The sequence below is a fragment of the Ostrinia nubilalis genome, chromosome 11 (genome assembly GCF_963855985.1).
Source record: "Ostrinia nubilalis chromosome 11, ilOstNubi1.1, whole genome shotgun sequence".
NCBI lineage: Eukaryota > Metazoa > Arthropoda > Insecta > Lepidoptera > Crambidae > Ostrinia > Ostrinia nubilalis.
The window spans coordinates 2,921,736-2,942,007 of NC_087098.1; the positions used below are offsets into that span (position 1 = coordinate 2,921,736).

The following is a 20,272-nucleotide window of genomic DNA, read 5'->3' on the forward strand; positions in this document are numbered from 1 at the left end:
ACGATACTAAATAAATATCCCGATCACTCAAAATACCATATCTGACATTGTAGTATCATAGTACCTATAACAATTAGTACTACGGTAGTGCATAGGTAACTTGCCTATTTAGCTTACATTGATTTTTTATGATATTTTAAACAGTTAATTTTGGTACGTATCATGTGAGGGTCAATACGTAGTCTAAACACAGCTGAAAAAAGCGCTTGGTCACTGTTGTCGACCTTTTTTCAAAGGTTCAAAAACATCACATGTAATGGAGTGAATCAGCAGTTTTAAAATTGATAACATTTAAGTAATTATTTTACAGTACCCTAAAGATAAAATTTTATCATCATCATCATCATTATGTCAGCCATAGGACGTCCACTGCTAAACATCTTTCGCCAATGATTTCTATAATAACCGGTTGCTAGCGGCCTACGTCCAGCGCTTTCCTGCTACCTTTATGAGGTCGTAGGTCCACCTTGTGGGTGGACGTCCTATCCTACGTTGCGTTTTCCGGTACGTGGCCTCCACTCCAGAACCTTGCTGCCCCATCAGCATCGGGTATTTTTAAACATTTTTGTTTTACATTTTTCACTGCGCCGCTAGCCCCAAACTAAACAAAGCTTGTACTATGGGTACTAGACAACGGATATAAACATACTTAAATATATATTTTTTTGTAAATACATACCTACATAATTATACATAGAAAACACCCAGACCTGTCACAGAAATTAAAACATCATTCCAATTTCTGCTCGGCCGGGAATCGAACCCGGGACCTCTCGGCATAGTAGTCCGTTCTGAACCACTACAACAAACGGCCGACAATAATTCAAGATAAAAAACATGTAGTAGTTAAAAACGACACTTTTTAAAGTAAAACTCAACCCTTTGCATGCTAGCAACTTCTTTATTAAAACTTGGTCGCGATACAAGCTATTTCAATACAACTTTCCCCGTAAAAGATTTACGGGCTAAATAAGTGTTGCCAGCATAGAGCCAGCAACTCCGTAACAAGTTTAAATGTCTAACTTCGCAACACATTTATACTCCCCCAAACATGTATAGAGTCATTTTCACTTACAACTTTGTAATGGCAACCTTCACTGTTTCAGGATAGATGAAGGTATAGTCAGAAGTAGGCAAGTTGAAAAAACTCATAGTTTTTACACGTCAGTATTATTTTAACCCTACCACTGCTTCGGGACAATAAATCAATATTTTTTATTTCATGGGTATTTGGTTCCAATTTTATCTCTTTATACTTTTTTTGAAAGGACACTGCTAGCTTAACGAGCTTTTCCAGCTTCTTCGGGCAGGGTGGCTTAAGCTTATATTAGTAAGTGCTCGTTTCCGCCTGCCTTGAAAATCTTAAGTAATTAATATTTTATTTTATACATTTACTAGCGACCCGCCCCTGCTTTGCACAGGTAGGTACAATGTTTTATATTTACTTAAAAACATTCTTCTTGAATCACCTCTATTTAAAAAATCCGCTAAATCTGTTGCGTAGTTTTAAAAATTTAAGTATACATAGGGACAGACAGCGCAATGTAATGATTTTAGCAAATACATAACTCATAAGCAAGTAAAAACTGAGAAAAGAAATTTGTGTTACAGGTTATCCTCTACTAAGAAATGTTCATAAGAAACCATTTTTGGAATCTTCTAAGATTTAGTGATGGCTAAGAGGAAGCGGTTTACGATCAAGATCATTTTTAAGAAATCAGAAACTGATAAATATAAAAGGTGTCCCAAATTCAATGAAGATGTTCAATCTTTGGTACTAAGAATTTAGAATTCGAGGAATTCTGTGAGACTTCCTTAGACAATACACAGATTCTAGGGCAAATTATCTTTTAGATATAATTAAACTCAAGAAAGTGTTAAGTGAAGAATGTCAAGTTCGAAATAGCAGATTGTTAAGATTTTTTTGCAGCATTAGATTTTTTATTTTACGTAGTTATTGTCGGAAAAATACCTTTTTATTTTACAACTAGCGGCCGCCCGCGACTTCGTACGCGTGGATCTCGTTTTACCCCCCCTTCATCTATCTTACGCGGTTCAGATTTTTTTCATACAATTTTTTTTTCCCGCTAACTCCCGTTCCCGTGGGAATTTTGCAATATCCTGTTGTAACTAAGCTTTAAGTTTACTAAGGTACCTGCATGCCAAATTTCAAGCGTCTAACTTAAGCGGTTTAGATTTTTCATACAAATGTTTTTTCCCGCTAACTCCCGTTCCCGTGGGAATTTTACAATATCCTGTTGTAACTAAGCTTTAAGTTTACTAAGGTACCTGCATGCCAAATTTCAAGCGTCTAACTTAAGCGGTTTAGATTTTTCATACAAAAGGATTTTCCCGCTAATTCCCGTTCCCGTGGGTATTTCTAAGTATCCTATAACCTGCCCAGGAGTATGAAGAATAATTGTACCAAGTTTCGTTAAAATCCGTCTAGTAGTTTTTGTTTCTATAAGGAACATACAGACAGACAGACAGACAGACAGACAGACAGACAGACAAAAATTTTACTGATTGCATTTTTGGCATCAGTATCGATCACTAATCACCCCCTGATAGTTATTTTGAAAATATATTTCATGTACAGAATTGAGCTCTCTACAGATTTATTATAAGTATAGATCAAATTACTAATTAGGTACTTAAATTTTTGAAAGACTCAGAACTCAGTTTATTATGTCCTTACGTGAGTACTTACAGCTTGATGTTTAGCTGTTAGTACAGCCATGATCACAAGCAGAATCAATATTATAACGAAACGTGAAAGTTTACAAACTTATATTATCTTTGTTCTAATTTCCGCTCTGCCCTTTTGCTCTGTAAATTTTAAAACATTAACCGATTACTTTCAATCTTTCAAGGGACAATTTGGCAACAGTCTCTGTCCCCAGCAACAATTAATCAAGATTAAATTTCGCTAAGTTTTTCAATTAATAAAGAGGAAGTGAGATCTTAGATAAAATGACTGATGGCCCGGCTGATTGCGACCGAAGTTCGAAGGTTTGATTCCATTATTTGTTTATCTATCACAAATATTGGTAAACATTAATTAACAAAGTTGCCGCTATTATTGTTCTATTTAATCAACAGATTTCATGACGCGATTGATATTAATAACTGTTTTTGGGAACTTTCCTGTTACTGGTACAATTAGTAATCTATACTATCTATAATACTATAAATGCGAAAGTAACTCTGTCTGTCTGTATGTCTTGTTTTAACGCCTAAATCACTGAACCAATTTTGATGAAATTTGGCAAAAAGATAGTTTGACTCCCGGGAAAGGACATAGGATAGTTTTTATTCCGGTTTTTGAAACAAGGACGCGCGCGATAAAGTTTTTCTGTGACAGACAAAATTCCACGCGGACGAAGCCGCGGGCGGATAACTAGTAATATAATATGCCATTATCATGTTACAATTAAAGGTAATATAATGATAAGATAATGTTACTTATTCTTAGGAAAAATTCCCACGTCGGAAAATTCCCAATGTTGCTACATCTGAAAAATACTACCTACTTTGTACGAAATTTAGAACAAAGAAAGAACTAATCAAAGCTATTAACCGACACGTTTAAAAATACTTTTTCTATTTGTAGCTAATTGACACCGTGATAGCTCTCGGAATCCGTGGAATTGTAGCTTTCAGGAAAAGCTCTCGGCTTGATCTTCGTAAGCACTCAAAGGATTCCTTTGAGTATTTCAACGCTAAGTATTATCAGGATTTACTGTATAAGGATGAGAAATAAAAACGATTTTTTTTGGAATATTAATGTCCACATTTCTTTTCATCACGCACCTAATTTGTTGTAATTTGGCACGGGTAAAATTGCCATACCCTCGTCAAGAGTGGTATTTTTAACAAAATAATATTTCATCGAACGCATATTAACTTATTGTTTACATTTACATACTACATTATTTTCATAAACTTTCATTACTTTACAAAGTTTACTAATTAACGTAGGCACATCCAATCACAATCTTCTAAATTACCTAGTTCTCCACTCAGTTTAAGTAATATTATAATAACTTAACGCGATTTCCAAAATGAAAGGGAGGTTCTAATCTCATTTAAATTATCAGCTTCCTAATGGCGGACTCCATTAGCAATGTATGTATGTATTAAAGATATTTCACACATACGCTTCCTTGATAACTGTATGGGCGCGAAGATGGATGAGCTAATTAAAATTATATTAGAGAAAATGGATTTGGGGACTCTATGGAGTGGTCCCGGGTTTTATTTTGGTCGGATGTAAAATATGTTTTCCAAATAAACTCGCCATTATGTACGAGTGTCTTACTTAAAACACTAATCAATAAAAAGTGAAAAGTGTAGCAGGTATGTTAATTTCGAAACTACGAGTATAATGGCACTTTTAAAGTTAATTTGCTATTTGTTTCTGGTAATAAATTAGTGCAGTAGAGACATATTATTTGCAATAGGCACATACCTACTTACTTGTAGATACCTACAAAATATAGTATTATACGTACTGAGTGATTACGTGTACATATTTTGCTTTTTTAAAAACAATGTCAAATTGATAAGTCCGGTGTCTTTGCATAGCCTTTTGATAGATATCGAACTCGAGTCGGTCTCTCCGAAGGGATGCGCGATGCCACAACAAGGGCTTCCGTGGAAGACCAGCTTCAAGGAGTGACTGATTGACTGACATAGTGATCTACCAACGCATAGCCCAAACCACTGGACGGATCGGGCTGAAATTTGGCATGCAGGTAGATTTTATGACGTAGGCATCCGCTAAGAAAGGATTTTCCGAAACTCCACCCTTAAGGGGGTAAAACGGGATCCACGCGTACGAAGTCGCGGGTAGCCGCTAGTTGTTTATAAGTGCTTACTGTGTTCAATGTAGTCCATTCTATTCTTTCCTATAGTAAAAACATGTATCTTTATTCGAGACATCATATTATTATCAGGAATTTTTGTGGCAATATATCACCTTATTACAACCACATAAGGTTCTTAAATGTGACTTGATGTGCCGCCCGTATAATAAGGAAATATTGGTACAAACAGCACATCAGATTACACATTTTTGTTGCAAAATAGCCTGTATTACAAAGAAATAAGAAGAAAGCTTGATGTGCTGTCGTCTTTACGTTCAGAAGTCTCGGAGTCAGCACAACCTACGCACAGGTTGCGATATGTTCCCTAAGGCCATTGCCAGGCAGTTACCCTAGGGGCGGGGTTAAGTATAGTGTTGTCTCATTGTTGATATGGAAAATGTATCGATAGATAACAAAAGTCAAACCAGACTCCTTTCATAGGTAATACCAAAAATGTGTATAAAAATTCAGGGCTTTTAAGATTCTACCTACTCGTACCTCATCTAAGCAGTATAATTAAAAACTATGCACTGTTCCACTTTACGAATTCGTTATTACCTAATCTCAAAATATTATAATTATTGTTCAGCCTGATTTCAAATTACACAATTAATAGTAAAGTCTGAAAAACTGGAACTATCGACTTTTTATAACACAAGGTAACGAAAACTTATCTCTTATTCACTTAATATGTGCTTGCCACATTATGGTAGGTATGGTATGGTTCCAACGGTCTATTTTATGTAATTTTACATTTGACCACGCCACTGAGCCATAGTTATGTCGATAAAAAAGTGAAACTTTCGACATCCGGCATCACTATTTAAGTCTCCCCGTTTGTATTCAGAGCGGGCCTAATAGACACGATTTGTACCCTGGGTGGTATCAGGCGCTTCCTTTATCTGATACCTTTGCTTTTCTTGTAATGTAACCTGATGATTCGATTCCGTTTTCTTTTAGGCTGAAATTGAATGTCATGATACAATACCAAATAATCATGTAATCTATCAGTAAGTAACAGAATAAAGGGACAATAGCTCAATAGTTTGCCTTAGAAGACGCTAGTTTAATCCCTGTCGATTGCTGGTCTGAATTTTGGTAAGCCCACTCCTAAGGGCGCTTTCAATTTAGACGTTTCGTGCCGCACGCGGTAAATTGTATGACAACTGCGTCGGAATAAAATTGACAATCACCAATAGTTAGGCTGGGTTGCACCATCTTACTTTGACTTTAACAAACGTCAAAAATCTGTCAAACTCCATACAAAATTCGCTGGTTATCGTTATAGTTACGGTCAAAGTTAGGTGGTGCAACTCAGCCTTAGTGTACGTTGCAAAAGCACGGCAAGCGCGCGGTAAAAGTCCGGCACGAAACGACTAAATTGAATACGCTCTAACACAAGCATTGCTGGATTTATGACTTCTGACGTTTCCATACTAATGTATGAAACCGATTTCATTCTGATGTGTCACGACACATCACGTCAGACCAATACGATTCCGAATTTATTTATCAAGCAATATTCAAATCCGTAATCCACTGCCAAGTCGAGTTTTTGAGCTTTGTTTTTAGAAGCTTGTTTCCAAATGCTTCAAAATTATATTCGACCCAAATAGAAAACCGTAAAGTAACAAAATAATCTAGGCAGAAACGACAGACATTGTAGGACAGTTCAGTGTTTGGCAGACATGACTAGTGACGTCACTGCAATTTCAAGACCGACGCAACGAACCGCTAAACGTTACGGCGTACTTCTTCATTTGATGTCAGACCACCAATATCTGAAATAAGGAATTTGATAAAAAAAAGATAATTAGTTAATCTAATAGTAGATCAATCACACACTCAATAACAATGTCATTGTAGTAAGTCATTATATTCTAAAAATAATGACCTTCAGAAACCTTGATCATTGAAAGATTTGGTTTGCTTGTTTTTACCAATATTGAGCTTTACTCAGATTGAGGTAAAAATATAAAAGATAATGCGAGTGAAAATTATAAACCTAGTTGTTAGTTTACCTATCGAAATACTTTTTTGAATCACATGTATATGTTTAACGACAGAAATATGAATAAAATATTATACAAAAAGGAAAAAACAGTCAACAAAAATTATAAATTAAAATATCAATGAAACATCACAACATTGGTGCTCTAGCGTTTCGCAGAAAAACTTTAGCGCCTCCTTGGCAACGGGCAGACTTTTTTGCGGCAATTGACACGGTTCGGAAGTGGGATAGTCGGCCACGCGTGGGAGGGCACCACAACAAAACGGATATTTTTAACGCGCTACTATTACAGACGGCTTAGAATTTGGAGAACAGTTTTGAAGTAAAGCTCTTATAATGATGGTGAGAGAGTTATGACAGTGATGGTGGATGGTATTAGAGTAAAAATGTTAGTTCAAATAGTTGTGGGTTTAGTGGATTGGAAGGAGCTCAAATTAATAATGATTTATGTTAATTATTTACTAATAAATTCCAGTAAACAGATCGTTCCCATTATCTTAGGTTTAGTTACTTTAGTTCTTTGTGCTATGAAATACAAGTACATTATTTTATCAGTACCTACATCAGACTATACATTTTGGTTGCAAAATACTACTTATTGTTTCTACATAAAACGCTACAGTATTAGCTTTATGTGCTCTCTTATGTACATTTATTTTTGATTTATGTATCCTTTGGTAGGTCAACCACATTTCATTATAGTTAATTTATGATCTATCTAAGCAACGTCTTCTATAAATTTAACATTAAATTCAAGAAGCTTTTGGATTAATTTTTATACTGAATATTCCCAAAGCGTATTCCCTATCCAGAGATAAACACCGAATCGTTGACGTCCTCTTATGTTAATATCGCAACTCGTAAAAGGAGATCGTCTCAATAAAGCAAGATCAACAAGCTGTTGCGAAGAAACCAATAAAACTGGACAAATAGATGGTGGAAACAATAATGCTGTACCAAGCACCGGTCCCACCAGACTTTTATGGCTGCCGAGACGGGACACAGTAAAATAAAAGGAGTGAAACTACTCGATACGTTTCTGGAATAAAGTTTGCGCGAAGCTACCAGTGCTGCTGCAATTGAGTAAGTTTTTTTTTATCCACGACGAGGAAGCTCTTGGTCTGTATCTCACCTGATGGTAAGTGACGACCTTCACCCGCGAGCTTCTTCTTCTTCTTCTTCTTTCACGAGCTTCACTCGGAAATCTCAACCACAGAGGAACTGGCCATCTTACCTCTAACTCCCGAATACAATAATGCTAATAACATTGTTGTTATGGCGACTGACTTAGGTAAGATGGTGGTAGCTAGCCAGGCAGACTTAGAACAAGCCCTACCACCAACCAAACCGAACAGAAAAATCTGCCCCCACTGGGAATCAAACCCGGGACCTCTACGTCTGAAGCAGGTGGTCTTACCACTAGACTACAGAGGCGGTTATAATACTAAATCGAGAAAATATATGTTAACTGTGGATATTTTTATTTTATTTTATTTAATAGGACAACCAACAAGACATACATTATTTAATTAAATTCACCATAAAAATCCTACTAATTAATTTCAAATCAACAAAAAATAGAATGACTCTTTTTTTGAGTTATTTAGCAAAAACTTTTAACCAAACTGGATAGTAACCCTCCTTCTGGCGCAGTCGGTAAAAATGCAGTGCGCGTTCGTGAGCTATGCGACGATCAAGTTAATGAGTAGAGAACACCAATCAGGGAAAAAAAATCCTGGGTTTATTTATTTATTTATTTGTTTGTCAAATTCCTAAACTCTTTCCCCTTATTAATAAAAAGTTACACCCGGGATGAACATTGGATTCAAATGTCATTTTCATGCTAAATGACAACTTAAACCAGAGTTCAACTAGATATTTTATTATCATCTTTTACTGTGGCTAGAGAGCCATTAGGAGCGACATAAAATCTTCATCAGATGTATTGAAATGGGAGTGAAAATTTTGCAATAATAAGACTAATGGGGATACAGCATGCACTAACTGTTCTATATTCTTGAGGAGTACGTTAAATGTAGTAAAAAGGTAATAAACAGAGAAACGTAAAAGCAAAGACAAAGCTCTAAGTTTAATACCGAGTTTAATATTTTTGTTATTTGCCCTCGTAAATGTGTTTTTCTTTTTATTTGGTCTGGTATTGTAATAAAATTTTTGTACGACTTACACGCTGGGATGGAGACAAGTTTTATTTCTCTCACCCATATCTAAACATAAGTATTTATTTAATGTCTAACGTTACATTCATCATCATCATCTTTCAGTCACAGGGCGTTCATTGCTGTTATAGGCCTGTCCCAATGTTTTCCATATTGACCGCTTGGTAGCGGCTTACAACTATTGCCTTCCTGCTACCTTTATAACGTAGATTCTATCAATTTCCTTCCATTTCTTTAACTTTAATTAGACCTATAAATCAACCGTTTAGAACTCCACACTGTTAAGCTTAGCCATTTTTTCAGTGTAATTGTAAGAAAACAACAAAATAAAGTCCACTTGTCACCGAAGTGGCCTATAAAACCCTCGGGTTTAAAAACTTTGTAGGAGCTGGAACTACAACACGACTGGATGGCAAGCACCTCATTATTATTCCTGGTGGACCATAACAATCGTGTCGAGGGCCTGTTCGGATTTCACTGATTTTACGACTCTAACTGAAGGATGACTGTCACACCGTTGTGTAATTTAGCAATTGATTAGCAGTTTGCAGGGAAATATTCTGACACGAGATGATTCCCATTCTTTTTTTATGCAGCACAAAGCAGGTATTGCTGCCAGTCCAGATTTGACTGCAATCACACCTGATGTAATAGGTACTAAATAGGATTCTTTCCAACTCTTTTCTTCTACATTCCATTCGTCTTTGGAACGGTCTGTCAGGCAGGCTCCCAGCAAGTCCACCTTTAAATTTCATGTGCGCAAACATTTTCTCGCTAGTGTTTCATCTTCATGATTTCTGTTCAACCTCCGTTTTTTCCCTTTTTTTTCCTTTTCTTTTTTTTTCTCCCTTTGTCATCCATCCTATTATTTATATATGTATGTGTCTATGTATGTATTCAAATGTTAATTATGTATTTTTTTATTTTTTTTTCTAAATTCGTGATAATTCTATACCGCCTACTTTATTCTCAGTTTGGCTAGGGCCAAAGGTTGACTGGAAGAAAATGCCGAAAGGCATTAGGTCCGCCTTATGTAAACCGTTCTATGTGCATATAAGTTTTAAATAAAAAAATAAACAATAATGTAAGATGCAGTCTAGGATGGTACATACCCTCCTAGTAAGTGCCTATTCACTCTCACTTTGAAGAGGATTAGGATGATCTACACTCACTTTTACTCACTTTTTATCTTATTTTGTCTACAAATAAACCAAACCAGTAAAGTTAAAATCTTAAAATAAGTCTTAAAATCCGCTGAAAATCTGCAGAATGTCTTTGAAATATAAAATAACACTCACGTAATTTATCTGGATGCTATCCTCAATGTACGTTGAATGATCTGTAACAAACAAATATACATTTTAAAGTCTTATTAATATACAGTCATCTTGTAGAGTTAATACTATGTGTTATGTGTGCATCATAATGCTCATTTTATGAAAATAATATTAAAAAGAAAATGCTTAAAAATCCCAAACGTTACGCTTCGGTGTAATCGTTGGAATTTGTTACGGGTGCCCAAGTGCGCGTGGATGAGATATACGCCCTATTTTACGAGACAGCACGAGAATTTTACGCGAAATCTTGTTACGGGGATAGAGGCGTCAATCAGGGCATGCTAATGGAACGCACTGTTTACGTGAGCCGTTTTATCATTTCTACACATCGCACAGGTGAGTGGGAACGGCCGGGGTGACAAAAATAAGTAAAAGTGAAAAATTCGAGGATTAATATCTTAGGAAAGGTGGAAGTGAGTGCTAATGAAGGTAGTTAATAAGGTTGGTTTTAGTGTCACGCGGACTGTCAGTGAGGATCGCTCCGCACAGCCGATCTCTATGAACTGCTAGGGAGCGGAGCGGTTCCTCCGGACCGCATTACTCTAAAACGCTCCCTAGAAGTTCATACAGATTGGCCGTGCGGAGCGGGTCCGCACCGGACGGTCCGCGTGACACTAAAACCAGCCTAAATGAAACAGCAACTGAAAAGCGATTTGTGAGAATTACAGTGTACTTACGCGTAACATCACTCTACAGACCGCACTGTTTCATAATTAGTTGAAAAAATTGTAAACAAATATGTGTACAGTACGCGTGAACAATCCTTGACTTTGTGCAATGTTAATCCCAACCATACAGTAAAAAGTGCCATGATTTTAATACTTGTCAAACAACAAAAATACCTATTTCACAAGATGTCCACAGTATAATTTAACGATAAACTAGTGGGATAAAGCCTAAACAATATTCACAGTCATGAATATAATAAATAATGTCAACACATAACAGTTATTGATGGAATTATGAGTCTACGTTTTATTACCCATAACGTTTATGGTTGTTTGCCCAAAAACACATAACAGGCTTGTCTTGTCTAACAGTTCCGAACAGAGGCTCGAACAAACCGATACCCACTTCCCACTAGCCACACAGAATATCAAACGCGGTACCGGATAAAGTATGAAAACATACGAAGTAATTTTCCGCGTTCACCCGACGCTCCAGAGATATTTTTTAAATTTTGTTTTTCAAACGTATAACGTTATAATAACGTAATGGAAATAAGCAACTATAAAGGACTGGAAGAAACACAGATTCCACTCAACTTGCAATTACCGCATGTACTTAGTTGATTATTGCATGTCTAAAAACCTATGTTTCCATACACTGTCCAATGTCCATAGTAATGATATGCCAGAGTTTAGCGACAGCAGCTTCTTAAAACATGACAGAGATAGATATTATGTTAAACTAGCGGCCGCCCGCGACTTCGTACGCGTGGATACCGTTTTATCCCCTTACTAGGGGTGGAGTTTCGTAAATATCTTTCTTAGCGGATGCCTACGTCCTAACATCTACCTGCATGCCAAATTTCAGCCCGATCCGTCCAGTGGTTTGGGCTGTGCGTTGATAGATCACTATGTCAGTCAATCACCTTTGAGTTATAATTTAGATAAACAGTACAAAATGACTACGCCTAAATAACTCAAAATATCTTAACCTATTGTGTAGGCCCCAGGAACTAAGTATTGGAATCAAACGAAGTCTTCTCAGTATTATTTGTTTTATTCACTTCACATTTGCACAATCACAAGTAAGATTAAATTATAACTTAGTAGACTTCAAGGCACAACCGTTCGTCTCGACTGTCGAGCTGAGAGTGCCGTCCGCCCGGCGTAGCATTACTTACGTCAGCTTGCCCCCACCACTATACCCCACTACTTGACTCTATGCTTCGGCAAAGGAATACAAAACTATACAGCCTCTATGCTTTGGCAAAGGAATACAAAATTATACAGCCCAAGTAGAGTAAACAGTCAGAGTATTTATACCATAATTATGTTGCACCTAACAGCTCGGCCATCAGACAAGCGGTATGTCCTCATACCTAGTATCTTATTTATATTTAGCAAATAAATCATGAAATAAATATAAACTAAAGTATACATGAATAAATGCTTACCAGTAATAGATAATCACAACGCATACTTTGTTTACAAATCATAATAATCAAATCAAATTATTTCATTTGCAACAAAATGAGCCTTGTATTTTACAAATAATAAATTATGTTCGTTAAATATAGTTTACTATTCTAGGTGACTAATAATTTGTAATAAGTATGAAATCATTATACAAAGTATTTTAGAGTACTCAGTTAAACACAAACGATTTGCTAGAATATAACTATACTCATCAAAATTATTCGCATTATTTATTGATTAAGACGACAGAATATAATTCCTGTTACATTTACATGGAATTAGAAGCCAAATAGAAAATATAAAACAAGTGTCGTTATAAAGTGTAAATACTTATTAATTAATAATAATCCTAATTTTTTGTAGGTACACAAATTATACCATTTGTACCAAATGCATGCATTAATGAGATCTAAACAATAATTATGATCAAAATTATACCTACAAAAATATTAAGCACTATTTTTATCTGCCAATCCCGAAGAGTTTCCACTGTCCAAGCTACGGTCATCATCAGAATCGCTACTACTACCTCCTAAGTCTGTGTTAAGGTTCATCCACGGGCGAATTTTATCGATAGCTACTATAGTTTCATAGCGCCTGTTATTCTTCCGTGTTAGCGGAGTATCTTCTATAACAAATCTATCGTTCGGTAATATTTTGCAAATACGATAAGGGCCTTGAAATTTGGCTACTAACTTTTTAGATTTCCCATCATTTGAAGTTACGTCTCTTTCTACTCTCACTAAGTCCCCCTCGCAATATTTCGCACTAATCTTTCTCCTTTTGTCAAAACGTTTTTTGTCTTTAGCCTGTTGTACTTCTATACGTTTATAGGCGTCCTCTCTTATTGAGGTTACGTCTGTAGGTGAGGTTTCATCTAATGTATCATCAATTATTTCGCTCAGAATACATTCAGAGGGATTTGTCAATTTGAATCCGAAGAGTAATTCAGATGGGCTTTTTTTTGTTGTTTTGTGAATTGTAGTATTAATACCAATCTGAATATCGGGGAGAAACTCGTCCCATGTTCTATCGTCCCTACCATGAGTCTTGGTGGATAAAGCATCTAAAATCGTTCTGTTAAAACGTTCAACCTGGCCATTGGCTCTAGGTGTGGAAACTGCATTTAGGATATGTTTAATGCCCGTATCTTTCATGAACTTTTTAAACGCGTGGCTTGTAAAACATGAACCTTGATCGGTTATTAGCCTGGCAGGAGCCCCGAAGTAGCTGATATGTTCCCTAATAACACGTATTGTGGTTATTGCTTTGGTGTTCCTGACAGGGCGTATGTTTACATACTTCGTAAAACCATCAACAATTACGAGAATATAACAATTACCACGCTTACTTCGGATAAATGGACCCAAATGATCTGCGTGTATTGTATGAAAGGGTCTATCTATTCTAGGTATTGGGTGTAATTCGCCTTCCCGAGAGCCTCCAGCATGTTTATGGTGCGCGCATTCTAAGCAAGCAGATACATATTTCTTAACGAATTTACGTAATTTGGGAAACCAATACGCATCTTTAACACGTGAAAGGGTTTTTTCAAATCCGAAATGACCGATATCGTCGTGATTTCGTTTTAGGATTTGCCAACGCATGGCTTTGGGAACAACCCAACGTAAGTTATTGTCAACAATCCGATAAACTCTATCATTTTTTAATTTATAATTATTACGGACATCTAATAACTTTTCGGTATCAGGGCTGCTGAGGGCTTTTTTAATTGACACTATCTCATCATCTACCATCTGTGCAGTACTAAGCCAGTTATCGGTTTCAATGTTGAGAACGTCAAGAACATGAGATTCAGATTTTGCAGGATCTACTGGGTTGCGACTAAGCGCATCGACGTGAGACATCTTATCCCCGGGTCTATATTCGATCGAACAGTCGAACTCTTGTAACTGAATCCACCACCGAGCGATGCGCGGAATTAAGTCTCGTTTTGTTAATGTGGTTCTCAGGGCATTACAATTGGTAAAAATTTTGAACGGAATTCCTATCAAGTATACTCTAAAACGATGTAGAGAAGCTACAACCGCAAGGGTTTCTAACTCAAATGCGTGGAGTTTCTGCTCATCTACTGTAGTTTTGCGGCTATAATACGATACGGGGCAGAGAACACCATCTTTGTTTTTTTGAAGTAAGATTCCAGCTACGCCATTTTTACATGCGTCAGTATGCAAGTGGGTCTCAGCAGATGGATTGTACAAAGCGATAACTGGTCGAGAAAGTAGTTTGGTTTTGATTGAAGTGAAAGCATTTTCTTGTTCAGAAGTCCATCTCCAATTACAGTCTTTTCGTAATAAATCTGTTAAAGGCTTAGCAATAATGGCGAAATCTTTAATGAACCGCCGGAAGAAACTTGCGAGTCCCATAAACTGGCGTACCTCGTGTTGATTTTTAGGAACGGGAAAGTTAGAAACAGCTTGAGTTTTCCTATTGCCGGGACGAATACCATTAGGTCCAACTTCAAAACCCAAAAAATCTAATTGGGTCAAAAAGAAATTACATTTGCTTAACTTTAGGGTCAAACCACCCTGCCTCAATAACTGCAAAACTTCTCTTAACCGTTCAATTCCTTCAGAAAAACTATGAGCAGGTATTAGAATGTCGTCCATGTAGACGAGAGCGAATTTAATTTTGGCTTCAGCTAATATCTTATTAATAGTGCGCTGAAAGACTGACGGGGCGTTGACTAAGCCGAAAGGCATACGCAGATATTCAAATTGGCCGTCTGGGGTCACAAAAGCCGTTTTAGGTTGAGAATCTTCCGAAATTGGGATCTGGTAATAGCCAGAGGCTAAATCTAGTGAGATGAAGAAAGTATGTCCTGCCAATTGATCAAGTTGATCTTCTACTAGAGGAAGGGGGTAATGGTCCTTTATGGTTTTCCGGTTAAGGGCACGGTAGTCTACACATAGTCGCTTCTCGCCTGTCTTTTTTTTAACGAGAACTATTGGACTGGCATAGGGAGATGAGGATTCACGGATAATATTGGCATCCAGCATTTCTTGTACCATATCGCGTACGAGAACCCGTTCAGAATAAGACAGACGATACGGCCGGTAGACAACAGGATCGGAATCTTTCAGTTTTATTTCCATTTCTGCGACGTTAGTAAAACCTAAATCCTTAAGCCCGGTTGAAAAACAATCCTTAAATTCATTTAATAATTTGTTCAAATCATCTACTTCATTTTTGGTTAAATTTTCATTGACGTTTAATTTTTCGAACGATTCTTCTGGCTCTATTTCTAAGTTACAGACATCTGTTACTTTGTTAATGGGTATTGCACGTGTAATTAAAAAGTTAGCAGGAAATTTAACACAACCACCAGATACATTCTGTACCAAAACATTCCCGTAACCATTTTTTAAATCGTATTCGCCAGGACAAAGAAAATATTCGTGTTCAGGCGTACCTCGGATCGAGCCATCAATGTAAATTTTACCATTGAACAGGGAATCAGTATAAACAGGCACAGCCTGCATTTCGTTAACCCCTACTTCAACGTTACGTTGGAGTAGCAAAAATAGTTTCGAGGACTTATTGATTCGTTCAAATATCAGGCGTCTTGGAGTTTTGGTAATGAAAATATCTGGCAGTTCTGTGAATGAATGTCCAAGTTAAAGGGAATATTTCAAGACTGCGTCTTCGACAATATATACCTCTATGGTCTCTATAATGCCTTGTATTTCAATATTAACGGAAGCTCTGCCTATTGGCTGAACAATTGAATTGCCTAAACCTCGCATAAAAGGTAAATTATCTTTAGTCAATTTCAAACCTAAAGACATGGCCTCGGACTCTCGCATGATTGAGCATTCACTGCCCAGGTCGACGAAACAAGAAATTGGCTTATTATTAACTTTGGCCGTTAATACATATTTGTTGTTAGCATCGTCTTTATTATTATTAAAGGGATGCTGTACTGTGTCATTATAATTAATATTTAGTTTAAGAACTTGTTTTTCATTAGGAATGGGATCTTTATTGTTTACTTGGGTATTACTTTTCGTCATATTGGGACATGCCACTGTACTATGACCTAATTTGAAACAATTGCTACATTTTTCAAGAGGCTTGGGGCATTTAAAGCTTGGATGACCCTCCACTCCACAATTAAAACACTTTAATGGAGGTTTGCCGTTATTAACTTTGTTGGATGACACAGTTGTGTTGATGGACCTTTTATTTGTATCATTCCTATTCCTGTATAACCCAGCATTATCCTTATCTTTTAACTGACCAACTTTAACCATTTTTAAATATTTGAGAACCTGTTCTGGTGTCTGAAATTGTGCTGCTTGTGCTCCTAGCTTAATTGCCCTATCCTCTATGCCATAAAGAATGCAGTCAACTGCCTTTCTCCCAGATATCTGACATCTATTTAGTAAATTAAGCTTGGCATAATAGTACTGCTCAAGTGGCTCTCCGTATTTGACTTTAAGGGACAACATTTCTGAAAGTAATTCAGCATAATTTTCCCTACATGGAAACGCTTCAACTAACTTAGATTTCCATTCCGTCCAAGTAAAAAGTAAAGTTGGCAAACTTTGGTACCAAGACTTTGCTAAGCCGGTAAGTTTGGGTAGTGCATAATGAATTATTTCGCGCTCATCCCATTCATATATTTCTGCACATTCCTCTACTTTCGTAATCCAATTTAGAATAGTTTGAGTCTTAGAGAGTGGATCAAAATCGGGAATGACATTGGCAACAGACGGTAATTTATGATTAGCTGATTTTGACAATTGTTTTAAGGCTTCAACAAACTGATTAACTATAATATTACTCTTATCATTAGGATTATCTTCATACCTTGGTATTGATGACCGGGAGGTGGACGGACGGAGCACGGAGCGACTCCTTGACCGCGCCTGACTTCGTGTGTCACTTGGTGACCGCCTGATTCTGGATCTTGACCGTCTTCGCTGCGTACGGTAGATGGAGGGATCACGAGATTCATCGTCGTTCTTATAGTTGCTTGAATATTTTCGCTCATCATGTTCATGGTCATTACGGCGTACAACCGTTTTCGGCCGGTTGAAATTCAAAATGGGCGATTTGCGCCCAGGTTCATCAACATCACACCTGGTTGCCGTCGAGGTACGTCGCTCCTGCTCATCGTCCCATCGAAAGCGTCCAGGCGCCTCTCGCTCGTTTCCATGACGAGAACGTTGCTCATGCTCCTCGTTCGGATCATGGAAACGCCTGAGAGATCGGGTAACTGAATGTCGCTCAAGCTCACCATTCAAGTTACGCGATGAATATCTCAATATACGAGTCGAGCGTTGCTCAAGCTCATCGCTCGACTCACGTCTCCTGCTGCGAGTAGTAGTACTTCTACTTCTAGTTCGGGGCCGTGAAGTCCTTGCTTCGGCATCTCTCTGCATATTATCAGAATCCATCTGTCATTGGCACCACCAAGATTTTGGACGTGGCGAGATATTTATCAAATATCAGTCTATCCCACTTCTGAGATATTGGAATCAAACGAAGTCTTCTCAGTATTATTTGTTTTATTCACTTCACATTTGCACAATCACAAGTAAGATTAAATTATAACTTAGTAGACTTCAAGGCACAACCGTTCGTCTCGACTGTCGAGCTGAGAGTGCCGTCCGCCCGGCGTAGCATTACTTACGTCAGCTTGCCCCCACCACTATACCCCACTACTTGACTCTATGCTTCGGCAAAGGAATACAAAACTATACAGCCTCTATGCTTTGGCAAAGGAATACAAAATTATACAGCCCAAGTAGAGTAAACAGTCAGAGTATTTATACCATAATTATGTTGCACCTAACATAAGGATTTATTCTACAAAACATAGAATGGTTTCTATGTTCTTTGCTTTATAATTACTTAAACGCAAGATCTGGGGGCACGGCAGTGCCCCCACCAAGTCGAGCAAAAAGCGGCACGGCCGTACCATCCTTTTCTCGAAGCAATTCAGGCCATTTTCGACCGCCTGTAACTTCGTTGTGGATAAAACTAGAAGGCTGAATTTTCATTAGCTATGCAGGCATTGTAAAGACACGGTATATTTAAAATTTCATTCAATTTGAACCAGTAGTTTAAGAATTATAACGGGTCAAAGTTACTTAATTTTGTCACTCACTGACTGACTCACTGACTCACTGACTCACTGACTCACTGACTCACCGATCATCAAAACTCTAAGGCACTTCTAGCAGACCTAGAAGCTTCAAATTTGGAATATAAGTAGTGTTTGGTGTATGAATCAAGGAAAAACTAAAATATTTGGGGGCACGGTAGTGCAACCGCCAAGTCGAGTAAAATTTTTCAATTTCGGTCCAGTTTTCTAGATACATAACTGCTGTCTACAAAATACAAAAAGAAATGTGATTTGGGCTCACGGTAGTGCAACCGCCAAGTCGAGTAAAATTTTTCAATTTCGGTCCAGTTTTCTAGATACATAACTGCTGTCTACAAAATACAAAAAGAAATGAGATCCCATCAAAAACAATACTTGTCAAAAAAACCAAGTCTCGCAACTCAGTTGTTCTACGGTAAAAAGTTGTGAGATCCATGTAATACCAAGTCCAGGCCAGGAAATCTTTAACGTTTTACATAAATATATTGACTTGGCCATCGCATGAAAACACGTGTAAATTAAATTATTTAGTGCGATGGCCAAGTCAATAATTTATGTAAAACGTTAAAGATTTCCTGGCCTGGACTTGGTATTACATGGATCTCACAACTTTTTACCGTAGAACAACTGAGTTGCGAGACTTGGTTTTTTTGACAAGTATTGTTTTTGATGGGATCTCATTTCTTTTTGTATTTTGTAGACAGCAGTTATGTATCTAGAAAACTGGACCGAAATTGAAAAATTTTACTCGACTTGGCGGTTGCACTACCGTGAGCCCAAATCACATTTCTTTTTGTATTTTGTAGACAGCAGTTATGTATCTAGAAAACTGGACCGAAATTGAAAAATTTTACTCGACTTGGCGGTTGCACTACCGTGCCCCCAAATATTTTAGTTTTTCCTTGATTCATACACCAAACACTACTTATATTCCAAATTTGAAGCTTCTAGGTCTGCTAGAAGTGCCTTAGAGTTTTGATGATCGGTGAGTCAGTGAGTCAGTGAGTCAGTGAGTCAGTGAGTCAGTCAGTGAGTGACAAAATTAAGTAACTTTGACCCGTTATAATTCTTAAACTACTGGTTCAAATTGAATGAAATTTTAAATATACCGTGTCTTTACAATGCCTGCATAGCTAATGAAAATTCAGCCTTCTAGTTTTATCCACAACGAAGTTACAGGCGGTCGAAAATGGCCTGAATTGCTTCGAGAAAAGGATGGTACGGCCGTGCCGCTTTTTGCTCGACTTGGTGGGGGCACTGCCGTGCCCCCAGATCTTGCGTTTAAGTAATTATAAAGCAAAGAACATAGAAACCATTCTATGTTTTGTAGAATAAATCCTTATGTTAGGTGCAACATAATTATGGTATAAATACTCTGACTGTTTACTCTACTTGGGCTGTATAATTTTGTATTCCTTTGCCAAAGCATAGAGGCTGTATAGTTTTGTATTCCTTTGCCGAAGCATAGAGTCAAGTAGTGGGGTATAGTGGTGGGGGCAAGCTGACGTAAGTAATGCTACGCCGGGCGGACGGCACTCTCAGCTCGACAGTCGAGACGAACGGTTGTGCCTTGAAGTCTACTAAGTTATAATTTAATCTTAC

The 20,272-nt window shown here is 37.3% G+C and overlaps 1 protein-coding gene across 1 annotated transcript in view; it reads right to left on the minus strand.

Annotated features, from left to right (window-relative positions):
- The window catches only part of LOC135076066 (protein TANC2), a 346,968-nt gene that overhangs the window by 293,561 nt on the left and 33,135 nt on the right, over window positions 1-20,272 (minus strand). Inside the window, exon 2 of the mRNA XM_063970523.1 lies at window positions 10,355-10,395. The gene's annotated coding sequence lies outside the window, so the exon portion shown is untranslated. The remainder of the gene's footprint in view (window positions 1-10,354; window positions 10,396-20,272) is intronic.